Source organism: Notechis scutatus, chromosome 1, assembly GCF_049901735.1.
Source record: "Notechis scutatus isolate UNSWTSFEM ecotype Mainland chromosome 1, rNotScu1.2, whole genome shotgun sequence".
Lineage (NCBI taxonomy): Eukaryota > Metazoa > Chordata > Lepidosauria > Squamata > Elapidae > Notechis > Notechis scutatus.
In genome coordinates, this window is record NC_142009.1 from 104,793,234 (window position 1) to 104,814,547 (window position 21,314).

Consider the following 21,314-nt stretch of genomic DNA (forward strand, 5'->3'; position numbering starts at 1 on the left):
AAGACTGAATGCACCAATTATCACATTAAACAAGAAGAAAACCTTCTACGCACCAATTCCACTCATGCTTTCTACAATTTTGTAAACAACAAACTAAAAGACTCAAGGTCCATCCCACCCCTGAAAGGAGCTAATGGCAAAGACTGCAATGATGACACTATTAAAGTCAACCTCTAACACATTCTTTGGCTCAGTATTTGTAAATAGCAATGGATCATGCCCAGTATTTCCTAGTCAAACCACAGACAACTACAATGATCTAATACATATCTATTTTACAGAAGACATTTTTGAAAAAGCACTGCGCAATCTAAAATCATTTCTATCTATTGGACCAGATGGAATATGTGCCTACTTCTTAAAAAAGCTATCCACTGCCATAGACGAACCTCTAAGCATAATCTTTGAAAAATCTTTCAGGACCAGCTCCTTGCCAAAACTATGGTCACAAGCCATGGTCATCCCCATCTTCAAAAAGGGAGACCCCAGCCTAATTGAAAATTACAGACCAATCTCTTTATGTTGCATCACCTGTAAAGTCATGGAATAAATTATTAACCAATCCATCATCCTCCACTTAGAAACAAACAACCTACTCTCTAATGAACAATTTGGTTTTAGGAAAAAACTATCGTATAATCTGCAACTCTTACACTGCAAAAACATATGGACTATACAACTCGATCAGGGCAAAGCAATAGACTCAATCTACATAGACTTCTGTAAAGCCTTTGCTTCAGTGGTACACAACAAACTACTCTTAAAACTAAAATCTTATGTGGAATCTCTGGACACCTGCACAACTGGATAGAAGCATTCCTGTCAAACAGACAACAAATGGTCAAAATTGGGAGCGTCCTATCAAATTCTGTACCTATCAACAGTGGTGTCCCCCAAGGCAGTATTCTAGGACCAACTCTTTTCATACTCTACATAAATGACCTCTGTGATCATATCAAGAGCAACTGCGTTCTCTTCGCTGATGATGTAAAGCTATTCAACACCACAAACAATATTGCTACCCTTCAAAAAGATCTTGACTATGGATCAGAATGGTCAAACAAATGGCATCTTCAAATCTCAACAAATAAATGCTCTGTCCTACATATTGGCAAAAAAAATCAAAAAATAAAATACAGGCTGAATAGTCAAGATGATCCAAACTCTGTCAAGGATCTTGGAGTAGTCACCTCTAATGATCTAAGACTTAAGTGCTAGAGCCCACTGTAACTACATAGCCAAAAATGAGTTAAGAGTTGTTAACCTAATCTTACGTAGCTTTTTCTCTCGTAATATTACACTAATAACTAGAGCATACAAAACATTTGCTAGACCAATACTCGAATACAGCTCATCAGTCTGGAACCCACATTATGTATCTGATATTAACACAGTTGAGAAAGTCCAGAAATATTTCACAAGAAGAGTTCCCCACTCCTCTACTTATTGCAGAATACCTTATGCCACCAGACTTGAAATTCTAGACCTAGAAAACCTAGAACTACACGGCCTTCGGTCCAATCTAAGTATAGTACATAAAATCATACATTGCAATGTCCTACCTGTCAATGAATATTTCAGCTTCAACCATAACAACACAAGAGCAAACAATAGATACAAACTCAAGGTTAATTGCACCAAACTTGATTGCAGGAAATACGACTTCAGCAACAGAGTGGTCAATTTCTGGAATACTCTACCTGACTCTGTGGTTTCTTCCCCAAACCCCAAAAACTTTAACCTTAGACTGTCTACTTCACCCCTTTCCTAAGAGGTCTGTAGGGGGCGTGCATAAGCGCACCAACGTGCCTACTGTCCCTGTCCTATTGTTTCTTTCATTTTTTATTTTTCTTATATGTATCCATGTATTCGTAACTATGTTTTTACTTGTACCTATTATCTTGTAAGCAATTGACAAAATAAATAAATAAACCTCCTTTGAAAGACAGTTTTAAAACAGAAATATATCTTCTCCTTTCTATTTATTTCCAAACTTCATCACCACCTTTGTAGGGAAACCTCTCTCTCTTTAAATTTCTATGGGTGTGTATATGCTCCAGATTTGGTATTCAGCAGGTTCTGACCAGTTCTGGAGAACTGGTAGTGGAAATTTTGAGTATTTCAGAGAACCAGTAAATACCACCTCTGACTGGAGATTTTACAGTATCCTTCCCCTGCCACGCCCACCAAGCTACGCCCACAGAACCGGTAGTAAAAAGGATTGAATCTCACCACTGATATGCTCTAGTCTAAATGATAAGGGAACTGTTTTTGCCTTCTCTGGTCATTCTTTGTGGTCTTCCAACTGAATGTTAACTGCATTCTGCTTTGTTTCCTAGTTCTAAGAAACTCAGCTAGATGCTGTTCTCTGCTGACACAATCATTGAGGAAATATCATCTTGCATTAGTTTTTGCAGACTTTGATTGTTCTACTTCATTTGTTAACTTTGGAACAATATGGTAACTCCTCTGTAATATTCAGGTTTAGTGGTTAAAGCACTGGGATAGAAACTGGGATACTCTGAGTTCCAGTCCCACTTTAAGCATGAAGCTATCTAGCTGAGCTTGGGCCAGTCACTCTTTCAGCCCCAGGAAGGAGGCAATGGCAAACCACTTCTAAAATCTTGCCCAAAAAAAGCTGCAGGGAGTAGTCCAGGCAGTTACCAGGCGTCAACAATGAGTCAAAGATACACACACACACAAACACACACACACACACACACATTGCATAAATACATCACCTACTTTGTCCCAGCTTACAGTACTAGCAGATAGACAAATATAATTTTTAGTGACTTTAATCCTTGCAGAATCTCATTGTCGGCCTAACCATCCTGTGGAGGGCTTGTATTTTCCCTTTATTTATTTATTTATTTATTTATTTATTTATTTATTTATTTATTTATTTATTTATTTGATTTGCCAATTGTTTACAAGATAATAAGTATAAGTGTATACATAGTTGTGAATACATGAAATGGGTACATATAAGAAAAATAAAAGAAGAATAAGAGAAACAATAGGACAGGGACGGTAGGCACGTTGGTGCGCTTATGCACGCCCCTTACAGACCTCTTAGGAAAGGGGTGAGGTCAATAGTAGACAGTCTAAGGTTAAAGTTTTTGGGGTTTGGGAAGAGACTACAGAGTCGGGTAGAGTATTCCAGACATTGACCACTCTATTGCTGAAGTCGTATTTCCTGCAATCAAGTTTGGTGCGGTTAACTTTGAGTTTGTATCTATTGTGTGCTCTTGTGTTGTTATGGTTGAAGCTGAAGTATTCATTGACAGGTAGGACATTGCAATGTATGATTTTATATACCATGCTTAAATCAGACTGAAGACGGCGTAATTCAAAGTTTTCTAGTTCTAGAATTTCAAGTCTGGTGGCATAAGGTATTCTACAACGAGTAGAGGAGTGGAGAACTCTTCTTGTGAAATATTTCTGGACTTTCTCAATTGTGCTAATATCAGATACGTAATGTGGGTTCCAGACTGATGAACTGTATTCGAGTATTGGTCTAGCAAATGTTTTGTATGCTCTGGTTAGTAGTGTGATATTACCAGAGAAAAAGCTACGTAGGATTAGGTTATATCCAACTTATATCCTCATAGAATCATGGAAGTTTTTTCATGTTTGTAAGCCCAGGAATTGTATTTTGCTTATCTTTCCGGACTAGTTGGAGTAAGTGCTACCACTTGTGATCTTTTCTTTAAAGTTCCTCTCAAAAGCAAACATCTTCCTGGACCTTTTGATAAAACTTCCTGGTCCCTATAGATCCCGGTAATCAAACTGTAATATTTGCAACTGAAACTATCGTATAATTCTCTTCTGCCTACCTGTGTCACCAGTTCTTTCCCCTCTCTTTCTTGTGCCTGGTCACTCTAAACTGGTCCAGTTAGAGAAGAGTTACCAGTCCTTGAATGGGATCTGGAAACTGAAATGGGTACAAACTATCTTAGTCAAGTAGGCTGCCTGTTGATGCAAGATAGAGGGATCCACTGAAAGATCCACATTGGATGCCATTGGTCTTATGACCACAGTTGAACTTTAAAAACAGAAATGGTTTAGATCCTGACTCGCAGAGGAAACCACCTCCTCTGTTTGTTTATTAGATCAATTTCCTACTTTCATTCAGGAGCTCAAGGTGAAACACAGCACTTCTTCCTGATCCCCTCCCATTTTTCTCCCCAATGGGGTAGGTTGGCCTGAGTGAACCCCTCAGATCCAGAGAGTTTCTGTGGCTGAGGATGGCCAGACCTGGGTCTCTCTCCACTGTGTATGTTTACTCCTGCACCACAAAGAATCTGGCCAGTTGGTTCCACCAGTAGGAGATGTCCGTTTAAAAATGTCTCTGGTACTAGAAGCTACAGTAGTTGGTTCAGAAGACAAGGCCTTCTTGCTCCCAGCTATGGAACAGTCTCCTGGAAAAATGTGGACATCATCCACTTTCACAGGATTGAGGAAAACAGCAAAAACGCCTCTCTTCCCCCAAAGCCTTTAAATATAAATGGATTTTAATGATACTAATATTCTTCCTTTGTTGTACTTATGTTGCTGTCATTTTTGTATCTTGTCTTTCAGTTTGTTTTTACTAGTCATCTTAAGTGCTTATGTAAGCTAAACTGGTGGGATATAATTTTAACAAGTAAAAAAACCACTTTGCTTTGAAAAATGCTCCTGCATAAAAGGACCAAAGAGAAGAAATGCTCAGTGGTTCCCAAACTTTTTCAGTCCACCGCCCCCTTGGTGCTACAACCTTATCCTCGGTGCCCCCCACCCAGGGCTGGGATTCAAATTTCTGTGGGCGTGGCCTAATTTGAGGGTGTGGCTTGCTGGTCATGTGACTGGGTGGGCGTGGCTTGCTGGTCACGTGACTGGCTGGCGTGGCTTGCTGGCTGGGCATGGCTTGCTGGTCACATGATGGAGTAGGTGTGATTTGGTGGTCACGTGACTGGGTGGGCATGGCTTGGTGGTCATGTGACTGGGTGGGTGTGGCCAGGTGACTGGCAAACCAAATACAAGTGGTCCTCACTTAATGGCCGGTTGTTTAGCAAGTGTTCTAATTTATGACTGGCCTCCCCAGAGATACTTGACCCGTTTTTGGAGTTTTGACAGCCATGCACACACATACACGTGACACACTCCCTTCTAACCCTGCTGGAGCAGGTCATTGCACTAGAATCGGCAAAGCATCTCTGATTAGATTCTAGCAGTGAATAAAATCTAATCAGAGATGCTTTGCCGATTCTTGTTGATTTGTTTTATTTGTATCTCATTATTTTATGTTGCTGAATTGCATTGACATGTGTGTCCCTTCTTGTGCACAACCCAGAAGCTTTTGTGATTCTTTGCAGCAAAAATACCGACCTCTGGCTTTGCTCTACTTTTCAAACATGCCGCCACTGCCGCGTTCTAGGTGCCGGCCCCACAGGTCCACTCCATTGAGCCCACTGCACTGGAGGGACCTGCCCAAGCAAGTCAAGTCAATGAGGTGAGCCTGAGAGAGGGAAAGAGAGAGAAAGAAAAGAGAGAGAGAGAGACAGAGAGAGAAGGAAGAAAAGAAAGAGAAAAGGGAAAGAAAGAAAAAGGGACAAAGAAAGAAGGGGGGAAGGAAGGGACAGAAAGAAAAAGAAATAAAGAAGGAGGGAGGGAGGGAGGGAGGGGAAAGATAATGAGATATCTATTCTAGTCCAATCACCTGCTCCAGCAGGGTTAGAAGGGAGTGTGTGTGTGTGTGTGTGTGTGTGTGTGTGTGTGTGTGTGTGTTATCCTTTTAATTTACCAGTACATTTTGGTAAATTACATTTCAGAATTGGCACTGTAATTAATACATTGGGGAAAAGTAATTTTTAGAATGGAGATCTGGTCCAATGGATCCTGTTTAAAGCCTCAACAAAATGTGAGAGCTTCCTGATAGTCTTGACCATGTTTTGTCCACAAAACCTTTAATAGAAGCCAAAGATGTTTCAATGTGGAAAAAGGCCTCAGTCTAAACTAGGCCTCATTTCAATCAGATGCATCAGCTCTGTCTCTCTCTCTCTCTCTCCCTCCCTCCCTCCCAGACTGGCTTTGCTCTACTTGCCTGGGGGCTGGCGCTTCGAACATGGATAGATGGATGGATGGATATATATATAGAGAGATACAGACAGACAGAGAGACACAGGTAGGTAGGTAGGTAGGTAGGTAGATTGGTAGATAGGCAGGCAGGCAGGCAGGCAGACCTTTTGGATAAATGTATGGTAGGTAGGTAGGTAGGTAGGTAGGTAGGTAGGTAAGTAGATTGGTAAATAAGTAGGTAGGTAGGTAGATCTATATTGGTAGATAGGTAGGTAGGTAGACAGAAAGGCAGGCAGGCAGGCAGGCAGGCAGACCTTTGGATGGATGGATGGATGGACAGACAGAAAGAAAGAATGTGACAGTGGTGGCACTTTGAGAAAGTAGAGCAAAGCCAGAGTGGGAATAGAAGTCCACACAAATTGCCAAGGTTGAGAAACACAGGCTGAATATATCAACCCAGCCATTCTGGTTTAGAGTTTAGCATGCTGTTTGATTCCGGCTTAGTCAATGAATAAACCATGGCTAAGATCTTCCTGCTCCTTAATGCAGCTGCCCCTCTGCCCCTTCTCCAGCCCCCTGCAGTTGCCCCTCTGCCCCTTCTCCAGCCCCCTGCAGCTGCCCCTCTGCCCCTTTTCCAGCCACCTTTGGCATCCAATTTTGCAATGCCAACCTCCCTGGGGCAGCGATGCAGCCGACTTCACCCTCTTTGCTTCAACCCAAAGTCCACTTCCATCGGGCCAAACAAGGGGAGGTACTCTGCACACACTCAGAGACTCCCAACTTCAGTGAAGCATTCCGCCCATCTTTATGCTCCGCCCGGGAGGAGGAAGGTGTGCAGAAGCAGCCCAGACCAGTGGAGGCGGAGGGAACGATCGCTTGGAAACTAAGCAAGCAAGCAAGCGCAGGGCTCAGCCAGAAGAACCGGGCTGTAGAGGGAGGCTAGGTTCTAGGTCCAGGATGGCCACGGAGATGAACCGAACCGAGCCACGCACCTTGGAAAGCCATAGCTGCACCCACCCGCATCCTGCGCGCAAGCCTCGCTGGCTGGAGAGGCGGAGGCCAGGTGGGTGCTGCGCGCTCCCGTTCTCCGGGGAAGGGGGCCCTAACACCGGACCACCCACCCCTTCCACTGCGCCCCTTGGGAGGGTTTTGCTTTTGGGCCTTCTGGCGCGCCTCCACCACTTCCACCAGAGAGGGCAGCCTGCAAACTAAGGCGCCCTCTTTCCACCACCTCCCACCTCTCCCCCCCAGGCTTGGCAAGGCTCACCACGTGCGGGTTCCACATTCGAGGCGCCGGCTATGGAGCAATGAAACAGTCAATGGGCTGCATGGCCGGCACCTCGAATGCCCCCTGCCATGTCTTAGCACCCCCTGCCGGCCCCCTTGCCTCTTACTGCCCCCCTAAGGCATCCCACCACCCCTCAGAGGGCGGTACCACCCACTTTGGGAACCACTGCTCTAAAGAAACTGAGCAGTTATTGTTGATTTGGATCCAGGAGCCCAATACCACAATGAGGAAACGTATAGGAAACCACATAGAAATAGCTTCCACAGCAATGTGGTTGTTAATATATGAAACTAGCAGAATACCCGTGCTTCGCTACAATATTATGTGATCGGGCAATTTTTGGAGAGGGGAATAAGGGGGGGAAATTATGCCTCTGCCTACCAGCATCCATCAGTATTTGTCTGGCTAGTGTTGTTTCAGTGTGTGAGAAAGTTCAGGGCTGTTTGGAAAGTGAAACAATATTTGCTGTGTGAGCAAGAAGGAGACACAAGGAGCCTGGGCATGGCTTAGATCAACTGTTCTGTAGTAAAGCTTCTTGGTGCTGTTAAACTAAAACTGAAAGTCCTCTCCTCTGCTTGTGTTTTGCATTTGGAAGAGATTTCTTTTCAAGGGGTGGAGAGGGAGTAGAACTCCTTAGCATCAGAGCATGTTAATAATAATATACAAAATACTAATGCTCTGATGGTCATTTCAAAAAATCCTTTCTTAGCGAGCACTTAGAAGCTAAGAGAAACATATGTGCCAAATTTCAAGTTTGTAGGCTTTACAGTTCTGGAGATTTTGTGATGATGCATGAATGGTATTTCACTTTTATATAGAGAGATATCCTTTGAGGTTGTGACAGGAGGAGGTCAAAAGAACAGAAACAGCAGAAGACCTGTTGTATATGACCAAATATGGCCAAGGAGTGGAGTCAGCTAATAGACTCCACTCATTGGCCCAGCCACTGGCGGGAAAAATGAAGTCCTTTCAGTGGCTGAAGCTTTGGACAGCGCCGGCTACAAAAGCCGGCACCTGCCATGGCTGAGCGTTTTTTTTTCTTAGTTTAACTGAATAAAGGTTGCTTACCAGCTCCCCACATCCTGCCTCTCCTTTACTGCACAGAACCCACAGAACACTGGCGATGAGGGTAGGATCCTGAACTGCAGAGAGAACAAAGGACATTTGTGGAGTTTTGGCACCATTTCAACTGAACGATGACATGGCACAGTGCGCAACCAGCCTGGCACACCACCCTATGGCCGTCCCGTATGATCCCACTAAGGAGAAATGGTCGTCCTACATGGGCCGATTTAACCTACACCTAGAGGTAAATGGACTCCAAGCAGCCCCCGATGTGCAGAAAAGGGCCTCTTCCTAATGTACTGTGATGTCGAGATCTACAAAATGGCCGATGTCCTGGTCATGGACAATCAACAGACTGTATCCTGGGATGAGCTACAGCGCACCCTCCACAGCCACTATGGCCATCCCTGTCCTACCTGGCCAGCCGCTACGATTTGTACACGCAGAGCCAGAGAGAGGGAGAGACGATCAACTCATTCATCGCAGATTTACGGAGAATCGCAAAGAATTGCAGGGACCGGATCATCCTAAGAACAAAGGATCCCGTGCTACAAAAGAAACTCCTGGCCCACGAGGAAGTCTCTTTCCAAGAAGCCATCGACAAAGCCAGGGCTGCTGAATCATCCGACAACTCGGTGGCATGGATCCGAGGGAATGGAAGAGTCCACGCAACCGGGATCGAGTGCCAGCAGCGGCCCAGTGAGTCCGCCTCCAACTACAGTGACGACAATGATGACGGAGATGTACATAAGCTGAGATCCGGTAAGCCAGGCAGGAAGCCAGGACCCTGAGAGTGTAGTGGCTGTGGCGGAAACCACTTCTGGTCCGTGTGCTGTTTTAAAGATACCGTATGCCAGAGATGCGAGTGCAGAGGCCACATCACAGAGGTATGCCGTGTAGCACAACTGATGAGCAAGCAGGGCCGGCGAGCCGCGTCGCCTGCGAAACAACATGGCTGCCAAGGGGGAGGGCAGAAGAATTTTGGTGGGAGATTCAAAAAGAGGGAAGACTCCTGTGAAGAAGAAGCCCACTTCATGTTCATGGGCTACGTGCAAGCCGGATTGAGGCGCACCAATGCATTCAAAGCAAACAAAATAATGGCCACGGTCGGGATTGAGGGCAAGCCTGGCCATATGGAAGTGGACTCAGGGTTCTACATTTCCATGATATCATGGGACACCCTAAAAAAACTCACACCCAGCCAACTTCGTGACCAATTGGAACCTCAAGCCATTATTTTAAGGCACTACCAGGGCTGTCGCATACCGGTCCTGGGAAAAAGACTGCACGCTTGGAGTATGGCACCTTCCACAGAGATCTACCACTCACAATAGTAGACCGGAGCCTACCCAGCCTGCTCAGCAGAGAATGGTTCCCGCCACTCCAGATAAGCGTCACTGGTATCCACACAGCAGAAACGATCCCCCCCAGACTGACCGGAGACATCACAGCACTGTAGTGAGAATTCAGTGACGTCTTTGACGATGAACTGGACAAGTACACAGGGACCCCTATATCATTCAATTTAGATCCCAATATCGCCCCGGTCCGCCTCAAACCGTGGCGAGTCCCGTTTGCACTCCAACCAAAAGTCGAGGAACAACTGGACAAATTAATAGCCCAAGGGGTTCTAGAACCAATAGACCATGCCAAATGGGAGACCCCGATTGTGATTCTGGTCAAGTCAGATGGGTCGATAAGAATCTGTCCTGACTATAAAATGACCCTTAATAAAGCGCTCCAGCAAAGTGCCTACTCAGTGCCCATAGTCCAGCACCTCCTACACTTCCTGGGCCGGGGGACTATATTCGATAAGCTGAACCTGGCCCAAGCCTACCAGCAACTGCCTGTTAATGATGCTACGGCTGAGGCACAAACCATCATCACGCACAGGGGGGCATTTAAGTGCAAGAGACTGCAATTCAATGTAAGCATAGCCCCAGGCCTGTTCCAAAGTATCATGGAGCAGTTGCTGCACAACATCCCCAGGGTAATACCCTACTTCGACGATATAATCATTTCAGCCACCACCAGAGAGCAACTGATGGAATGTCTAAAGGCAGCCCTGGGAAGGTTCCAGGAGGCAGGATTGAAACTAAAAAGGAACAAATGTCACATAGCAATTCCACAGGTAGAATTGGGATTCCTTATTGATGCCACAGGCATCAGACCCACAAATGGGAAGCTTAAAGCAATAAGGGAAGCCCCCATGCCACAAAATAAAGTGGAGCTACAAGTGTTCCTAGGATTACTGAATTTTTACAATGTGTTTTTGCCACAAAAGGTGACCATCGCAGAACCGCTCCATAGGTTGCTCAATCAAATGGCGAGTTGGACATGGGGACAGCGGGAGGCTGAAGCATTTAAAAAAATAAAGAGCATCTTAACATTGGACAGCATTCTCATCCAATGCAGCAAGACACTACCATTAACATTAACCTGCGATGCCTCCCCCTACAGTATCGGAGCAGTCCTCAGCCACAAATTGCCAAATGGAATGGGAGCTCCCATCACCTATTTCTCAAAGACACTCTATAAAACACAAAGAAACTACAGCCAGATCGACAAGGAAGCGCTTGCCGCGGTCACAGGGGTAAAGCGTTTCCACAAGTACCTGTACAGGAGGCATTTCGACCTCATCACCAATCATAAACCCTTGCTGGGCATCCTCAGCAGCGACAAGCCTACACCGAACATTCTGTCCCCTAGGATGATGAGATGGACAGTATTCTTAGAAGCATACAGTTATACATTGACCCACCGGCCAGGAAAAGACATCGCCCACGCCGACGCCCTCAGCCGTTGCCCCCTTCCAGACACTGCTGAAGACCCAGTGCCATCCACAACAATGCTTATGATAGAGAACATATGGCCTGGAATGATGACGTCCTCAGAAATCGTGAGGCTCACCGATCGCGATAAAACCATGGTGTGGATTTCGAACTGGGTGTGGAGGGGATGGCCGGAGGCAGCGCAAGGGGAAGAATACAAACCATACCAAAATAGGCAAGCCGAGCTGTCAGTTCTGAAGGGTTGCCTATTGTGGGGGTACTTATCCCCCCCATTAAGAAATAAAATGTTTGAGACACTATACGAGGGCCATCCTGGAATAGTCCGGATGAAAGCCTGAGCCAGGAGCTACGTTTGGTGGCCGGGGATGGACAAGGAGATAGAAAACTGGGTCGCCACTTGTACACCTTGCCAAGAATCCAGGCCAGTGCCCCCATCCGTGAGACCCTGAAAATGGGAAACACCCACCACGCCTTGGGCCCGAATTCATGTCGATTTCGCAGGGCCCTGCCAGGGACAGATATTCCTGGTAGTCGTTGACGCTTACTCAAAGTGGCTGGAAGTAAACCTAATGCAATCCACCACACCAGAGGCGACAATAAGAGCACTCAGGCTCCTATTCGCCACTCATGGGCTACCAGATGTCCTCATCTCAGATAATGGCCCACAGTTCACATCGAAACCATTCGAGGCCTTCTTAGCTGAACTTAGCATGCACTGTCAACGCCGGCCCATCCGGTCACGAACTGTCAAGCAGAAATAATGGTCCGGGCCACTAAGGAAACACTACAGCGTATGGGCCAGGGGGGCTGACAGGAGAGGATTGACAAAATGCTCCTCACGCAACACATCACACCCCACAACACAACATACTGCAGCCTGGCAGAATTATTAATGGGTCGGCGGCTGCGGATGGTACTAGACTGGGTCCATCCCAACTACAGTACACCCAGACTCCATGGGAAAATACAGACAATTCACCACAAGGGACCCAGTCTACACCCACAGTCACACTGGGGGACCAACGTGGGTGCCAACAAGGGTCGTTGAAAACACAGGGCCACGGTCTTACAGGGTAGAGACAGAGGAAGGAAAGCTATGGGAACAACACATCGATCAGCTATGGGGCCGGGTCCCATCACCTGACATGCAACAAGAGAATAACACAGGCCACTCACACCAACCCCACTGGCACAAACCCCCGAATGACAACAACAGAAACACTTATCTTGCAAAGAGGAAGTCCCACTGAGTCCTTCTGAGGCCTCAGGCTCGACAGTCCCTGCCATGCCAGTAACAAGCTTCAAGACGATTCCACTGGCGGGGACCAGAGCAGCGGCGTACCCATCTGCTTGGGCCACCGCTCCAGGAACAAATGTGGTGCGCAGGTCTAGTCACACCACTCGAAGCCCCGCCTATTTACGCGACTATGTACGGTAGCCAGCTGCGGATTGGAGGAACTCTATCTAGGAGGGGAGGGGTGTTGTATATGACCAAATATGGCCAAGGAGTGGAGTCAGCTAATAGACTCCACTCATTGGCCCAGCCACTGGCGGGAAAAACAAAGTCCCGTCAGTGGCTGAAGCTTTGGACAGCGCCGGCTGCAAAAGCCGGCGCCTGCTGTGGCTTAGCAGCTTTTTCTTAGTTTAACTGAATAAAAGTTGCTTACCAGCTCCCCGCGTCCTGCCTCTCCTTTACCACGTGGTACCCACAGAACAAGACCCTTGGCTAATAAGTGATAGAAAACATGACAATGTGACAATAGGGGAAAAAATTGAACTAGAAACCACAAAAAGTTATTTCAAGCAATGCCATGAAGTTATTTTTCCAATCTTATTCTGCCTGTTTTGAAGAGTCTCTCTCTCTCTCTCTCTCTTTTCCCCTGTGTGTGTGTGTGTGTGTGTGCGTGAGCGCGTGCTTGGATAAGAAAGAGAAAGGGAAAAGGAAAGAGTTTATGCATAAAGGTGGTCTTTCTCCCACCCCCACTTTTAAAATTATTTTATCAAGCTTTAAAAATAAAAAGATAAAAGGCAAATGAAAAAAAGTAAAGTAAAAAAAAGAGGAAGAAAAAAAACAAGAAATTAAAAAGAGCAGAAAACAGAAAAGAAAAAGTAGATACGTCAAAGATGTCTCCTTCCCTCCCACCAGACAAGTATAATCAATTTGGCTAACTTGACACCTCTGGTACTTCAATTTTCTTCCATATCTCATCCCTTATCAATAGTCAAATTAATCTAATTAGTCAAATTAATAGTCAATAGTCTATGTATCAATAGTCAAATTTCTGGCCCACCATATACTTCTATATGTTTGTCTTTGCTAATAGTCTCCTTAGTTTGTCTTCATAGATTCTAGGCTGAAGGAAACAGTGACTATCATTCTAGAATAACACTCCCCTGTCCCTGCCCGCCTTCCCTGCAATTTGCTATCCATTTCTATCAACAACTTAATTGAACTATTTGAGGCTCAAACTGCAGGTCACAAACATATACATTCAATCCAACACATACTAGGCTTTGATAGAAAAAAAATGTTTTGGTAAAGAAAGAGTAGAACTGTGAGTTTCATTAACTCTTTGTTCATCCAATATATTAGCTTTGAAATGTGCTCCCGCTCCTGATCATTTGGGAGAGAATGGAAATAATTAAATCAATGAATTAAACATAATTAATATGATTTCCTATCTTTAAAAGTGCTCCTCTTTTGTCACATCTGGAGTTACCAGGCAAAATCAGCTTTTGGAAAGCCTACCATTGGACAATGGTTCCCTCAATTAGAGCAGGGGTCTCCAACCTCAGCAACTTTAAGACTTGTGGATTTCAACTCCCAGAGTTCCTCAGCCAGCAAAGCTCTGAATTAGAGAATTAGAATTAGAATTAGAATTCTTTTATTGGCCAAGTGTGATTGGACACACAAGGAATTTGTCTTGGTGCAAATGCTCTCAGTGTACATAAAAGAAAAGATACATTTGTCAAAGATCATAAGGTACAACTCTTAGTGATAATCGTAGGGTACAATAAGCAATTAAATGATACTAGGAAACAATCAATATAAATCGTAAGGATACAAGCGACAAAGTTACAGTCATACAGTCACAAATGGGAGGATATGGGTGATAAGGAGTGATGACAAGATTAACAGTAATAATAGTGCAGACTTTGTAAATAGTTGAACAGTGTTGAGGGAATTATTTGTTTGGCAGAGTGATGACTTTCGGGGAAAAACTGTCCTTGTGTCTAGTTGTTTTGGTATGCAGTGCTCTATAGCATTGTTTTGAGTGTAGGAGTTGAAACAGTTTATGTCCAGGATGTGAGGGGTTTGTAAATATTTTCACAGCCCTCTTTTTGACTCGTGCAGTATACAGGTCCTCGACTGAAGGCAAGTTGATAGTAATTGTTTTTTCTGCAGTCCTAATTGTCCTCTGAAGTCTGTGTCTGTCCTGTTGGGTTGCAGAACTCAACAAAAAAGTTGAGGAAACCCTATACTATTTTTAATACACACACACACACACACACACACACACACACACACACACACTATACTTTACTGCTTGGCCTATACTGCTTGACAATCAGCCTTAGATCTAATCTGTCTTCTAGAATCATTAACAGATATCAACAGTGAAGGAACCAGCAATCAAGAAATATGCTATATAGATGAAACTCGAAAAATTAGAATATCATGCAAAAGTTCATTTATTTCAGTATTGCAACTTAAAAGGTGAACCTAATATATGAGATAGACTCATTACATGCAAGATAGTTCAAGCTGTGATGTGTCATAATTGAGATGATTATGGCTTACAGCTCATGAAAACTCCAAATCCACAATCTCAGAAAATTAGAATATTGTGAAAAGGTTCAATAATCTAGGCTCAAAGTGTCCCACTCTAATCAGCTAATTAAGCCATAACACCTGCAAAGGGTTCCTGAGCCTTTAAATGATCTTTCAGTCTGGTTCAGTAGGAATCACAATCATGGGAAAGACTGCTGACCTGACAGTTGTGCAGAAAACCATCATTGACACCCTCCATAAGGAGGGAAAGCCTCAAAAGGTAATTGCAAAAGAAGTTGGATGTTCCCAAAGTGCTGTATTAATAGAAGTGCACATTAATAGAAAGTTATGTGGAAGGGAAAAGTGTGGAAGAAAAAGGTGCACAAGCAGCATTGATGACCGCAGCCTGGAGAGGATTGTCAGGAAGAGGCCATCCAAAAGTGTTGGGGACTTTCACAAGGAGTGGACTGAAGCTGGAGTCAGTGCATCAAGAGCCACCACACATAGACCGATCCCGGACATGGGCTTCAAATGTCGTATTCCTCTTGTCAAGCCGCTCCTGAACAACAAACAACGTCAGAAGCATCTTACCTGGGCTAAAGAAAAACAACTGGTCTGTTGCTCAGTGGTTCAAAGTCCTCTTCTCTGATGCGAGCAACTTTTGCATCTTATTTGGAAACCAAGGACCCAGAGTCTGGAGGAAGAATGGAGAGGCACAAACTGCAAGATGCTTGAAGTCCAGTGTGAAGTTTCCACAGTCTGTGTTGATTTGGGGAGCCATGTCATCTGCTGGTGTTGGTCCACTGTGCTTCATTAAGTCCAGGGTCAATGCAGCCGTCTATCAGAAGATTTTGGAGCACTTCATGCTTCCTTCCGCAGATGAGCTTTATGGGGATGCTGACTTCATTTTCCAGCAGGACTTGGCACCTGCCCAAACTGCCAAAAGCACCAAAACCTGGTTCAATGACCGTGGGATTACTGTGCTTGATTGGCCAGAAAACTCACCTGACCTGAACCCCATAGAGAATCTATGGGGCATTGCCAAGAGAAAGATGAGAGACATGAGACCGAACAATGCAGAAGAGCTGAAGGCCGCTATTGAAGCATCCTGGTCTTCCATAACACCTCAGCAGTGCCACAGGCTGAAAGCTTCCATGCCACGCCGCATTGAGGCAGTAATTGCTTTAAAAGAGGCCCAAACTAACTACTGAGTACATATGCATGCATATACTTTACAGAGGACCGATATTGTTCTATGTACAATCCTTGTTTTATTGATTGCATGTAATATTCTAATTTTCTGAGATTGTGGATTTGGGGTTTTCATGAGCTGTAAGCCATAATCATCTCATTTATGACACATCACGGCTTGAACTATCTTGCTTTGCATGTAATGAGTCTATCTCATATATTAGTTTCACCTTTTAAGTTGCATTACTGAAATCAATGAACTTTTGCACGAGATTCTAATTTTTTGAGTTTCACCTGTAGATCAGGACTTGATGGGATAGCAATGAAAACCTTGGGAAAGATATTCAGATGACAGGAAGACCAAAGGAAAACCAAAATCATGCAGGCAGTTGGTTTGCATATAACATAGTCTATGGGAGTGAATGTTGGATTTTGAAAAAGCAGGGTAGAAAGAGCACTGACTCTTTGGTGTTGGAGACAATCTTAGGAATGTCACAGATAGCCAAGGTAACAAGTACATGGACCAAAGAACAGATCAATCCAGAGTTTTCATTCTGAGGCACAAATGACTGGACAAAAATTGGCACATTATGTGAAAATCCACCTCCTTTAAGAAGTGCATAATGCTGGAGATAATGGAAGGAAAGAGGGGAAAGTTCAACCAGAGGCAAGGTGGACGGACTCAGTTAGCATTGGGAGTCATGATGCGCCAGTTTGGGAATAGACTATCCTGGAAAGATGTATCTATGTCTCCCCTCTCCCTCTCCCTCTCCCTCTCCTCTCTCTCTCTCTCTCTCTCTCTCTCTCTCTCTCTCTCTCACACACACACACACACACACCTGTCTATCTATCTATCTATCTATCTATCTATCTATCTATCTATCATCTATCTATCATCTATCTATCTATCTATCTATCTATCTATCTATCTATCTATCTATCTATCTATCATCTATCTATCTATCTATCTATCTATCTATCTATCTATCTATCTATCTATCTATCTATCTATCTATCATCTGTCATCTGTCATCTATCATCTATCATCTATCATCTATCTATCTATCTATCTATCTATCTATCTATCTATCTATCTATCTATCTATCTATCATCATTGTTCTAACATTGAGCAAAGGGTTTGGCTACATGAATTGCATGAACCCTGCATATTCGGTGAATCTATCCATTCCTTCACCCTCCCAAAACAAAATGAGGTTATTCTCAAGTAGCAAAGGCTCTCTTAAAATGGCTAGCTAAAATATCTGCTGTTTGTGCAGTGTGGGAACATGAGTGGAGGTGACTCCAGGTCAAACAAGGTAAGGCAGTCGATACAGATCGGTATAGCTGGCAGGGAGAGTGAATTCAAAACTTTCAGTTAAAATAATAACACTACTGTGTAGATGAAATGTGAGTAACTAAAGCTGTTCACTCCACAGAACTCTCCATCCCACCCAACACCATCCATTTTTCATTTTTTGGGGCCACATTAAAGATGATTTAATTTTATACTCAATTATTCTCTGGGCAGTTGTTTGTCAATTTGACTATGTGATTGCATCATATTCTGGCATGATCAAGGCTTTCTTTCTTTTTTTTAATAAACATCAAAGGACTGAACCACAGCTCGCTTCCTTATGCACTTTCATTGGAACACTAAATTGGGAGTACAATGTAAATAATGTTATTGGTAGACACATGATTCAAAATGTCTTTATTGCTAAGTCATCTTCTGAAGAAAGTAAACAGAGCTCAGAGAAATAGCAACCGTACAAATGGACTTACTTGGCAACTGATGGAGTAGAACATTATCTTCAATTGTCATGTGTGTTGACATGTGTAATGCTCCATAGCATCTTCCACACAGCCAGGCACTTTCTTACATTACCAGACTGTCTCAAGCATTAAAAAAAGGGAAAGGAAAGAAAACAAGTAAGAACTCTAAAAAGAAATGGAGACTCCTTCGTTCAGCAGACAATCTGGAAAGTAGCAAGTCCAAGGACCTAATTCAGCAGAGAAATCTGCTCCCTCTATAAGTTCTGTTTCTTTTCTCTTTTTTTCCAGCTTACATTTCTTGTGCCAAATGATTACAGCAAGTAAGCAATGTAAATAGGTTATAGACAAAATGGGATACCAAGGATTTTGCATTAAAAATTTGTGATAGAGAACCATACAATCAACTCCCTCATTTCAAGGTTGGCAAGATATGTTTTATTTATTTAGGTAGAAGCTCTAGGCAGTGTACATATTAAGTCAATAACAAAATAACAAGTCTATAAAATCAGTAAAACTATAAACAGTAAAAAAAAAACACCCAGCAATATTTAATACAGAGTGTACTCTAACGGCTTAATCTCTGTACAATGAACTGACATTCCTGAATAATCTTTAATAATAGCCTCCAAGTGCTTTTCATTGTGAGAAATGAATTTAGAAATTAGCAGATCGTGTATAATTGTGGAAAAACTAAGCCTGACACTATCATGGCTTGTACACTAACCATAGTTGATAAAAGGATACACAAAAGCGCTCAGGGAATTAAGCTGTTGAGTTTTCTATATCTTATAGGACCTTTGTATCCAGAAGCCATTCTTGCAAATAAATACAATGCTAGAAACTTATGCCTTAGTTTATAATATGCCAGCTTCATATTTCCTATTTTAATTAGAATTTTTTTATTTTAATTAAATCCAAGGAAGTGATATATACCAGTGGAGGTAGCTGGGAATAATTGTGCCCACAGGCATTAGTCTGTTATCTACATTGGCATCAGTGGTGGGATTCAATTTTTTTTTACTACCGATTCTGTGGGCGTGGCTTGGTAGGTGTGGCAGGGGAAGGATACTGTAAAATCTCCAGACAGAGGCGGTATTGGCCGGTTCTCTGAACTACTCAAAATTTCTGCTACCGGTTCTCCAGAACTGGTCAGAACCTGCTGAATACCACTTCTGTGCATTCATGCATTCTTTCCTTCTATTAATCAATTTGCTATAGTAGTTGATAATATTATTTCTTAAGCTGGAATATTTTCACAAATACTATAGATATAGATAAATCTTTTTATCCCTTCTGAGGATTGAATGCATTGGTTCCTATTGTTCCATTGCTATCTGTTCTAACACATGCTGGTGAAACATGGACACTAAACCTCACAATCAAAACAAAAACTACAAGTGGTGCAAAGAGCCATGGAAAAATACACACTCGGCATTGCAAGTCAAGTCAGAAAGACCTGCACATGGATTAGAGAACAAACAAAAGTATACGATATCATCAAGAGAGTAAAAGAATTGAATCAGAAATGGGCTGGTCATATAGCAAGAAGGACTGATGGCAGGTGGACCAAGGTAGTTATAGAATGGATCCCACTTGAGAAAAAGCATCCATGAATGAGACCTAAAACAAGATGGATCGATGACATCAGCAAGTATTGCAGGCCCAAGTGGAAAAAGGAAGCTCAGGACCATATTGGTTGGAAACGTGGTGATGAGGCCTTTATCCTGCAGTGGATAGACAATGGCTGAAATGATGATGATAATGCTAATAATGATATGATGATGGTTGTTCCAGACCTTATTTCCACATAGGCACAGTCCCATCCAATCACATAATAAAGAGATGGCTATGCTAACTTTTCTTACCAATTTTATAAAGATTTTAAAAAGCAGAGTGGACAAAGCTTCCAGGACTCAAAACATTTATGCTAAGGGCCTAAGTAGAATTCCACTCCAGTTCTATTTTCTGAAACCCAACAAATTGGTAGAACTGTCATGTATCAACAAGGCTGTGCTTCCTTTGTTTTTCTGCCATTAAGGACAGAGTCCGTCTCTGTGACTAAGATCATTTTAGAATGAAATCAGGGGCTGCATCTGAATTTAAATGGGCTTTGATAATCTCCCTCTCATAAAGATAAATTATGCACCCTTCAGACCTCTCCCCCTCCCTCCTGCCCCAGTCAACTCCCTCAGATAAAAATCAGAAATGCAGATGGTTGGTTAAAAACTTGCAAGCACTGCTGATCCTATCCATTGAACCTAATCTACACAGCCAGCTTGGATATATGGTTTTGATAGCTCTGTAGGAAACCCACCTATCATAACATTATTTTCCAATGCATTTGATTCTAAAAAACAATGTTATTACCATTATTAATAGACTTAACTCCAATCTTAGAAGAGGCGTGGATGAATAAAATCTTATTATGGACGCAGTAGTCTGTGGTCTCTTGATAGGAATGTTAAATAATTAACCTGTAAATTTTTCATGAGGATAATATAGAGGTAATTGAGATGGTGGCTTACTCAAAGTAAATTTTAATGAGCAAACTCATCCCTGCAACCAGTCGTAGTTTTGTCTGATAAACCGAGGCATATTTATTAATATGAAAAGAGTCGTGTTGCATGTAATCAAGGGCCTATATAGCCCAGGATCATGTGTCACATACTGGCAAACAAGGCATGATTGGCACAATACCCTTGAGACCACAAAGAGATCTCCAGAGCCATATTGCTTGCCGTACTGGGAAAAAAGGTGCAATAAATAATAAACACACATGCATAATACCAATTACCATTACATCTGTGTTCCCACATTATATCATTCCAAGTTTATTTGTTTAAACAGTAACTTGATGAACAAAATACTTACTATTCTAGAATGCCTTTCAAAGGAAGATGTTCCATGCACATCTACCGTAATATTTACAGAAGTGGGATACTTTTTTCCTCCTGTTGAGGATCTTATTCATTTGGAGGCAAACTGTAAAGGGGTGCATGCTGGCAAGATGTAGGGCGGGAGCCAGCAGAAGCTAAGGTTAGAACCTAACCCTAACCCTAACCCTAACCTTCTCTCTTTCTTTCACTCTTTTTCCCTGAAGAACAGATTGCTGAACAGTGACTATTTAAACTTCCTAATTATGACTGAATTTAAACTATAGGTACAGATTGTCCATCTAAGTTAAATAAACTAGTTTTGCTCTCTCTCTCTCTCTCTCTCTCTCTCTCTCTCTCTCTCTCTCTCTCTCTCTCTCTCTCTCTCTCTCTCTCACACACACACACACACACACAAGCTGGTTCAGGAATATGGAGTTGGCATAGCTCTTATATAGCAGAATAAGAGTTGGAAGGGACCTTAGTTCCTTAGTCTTTA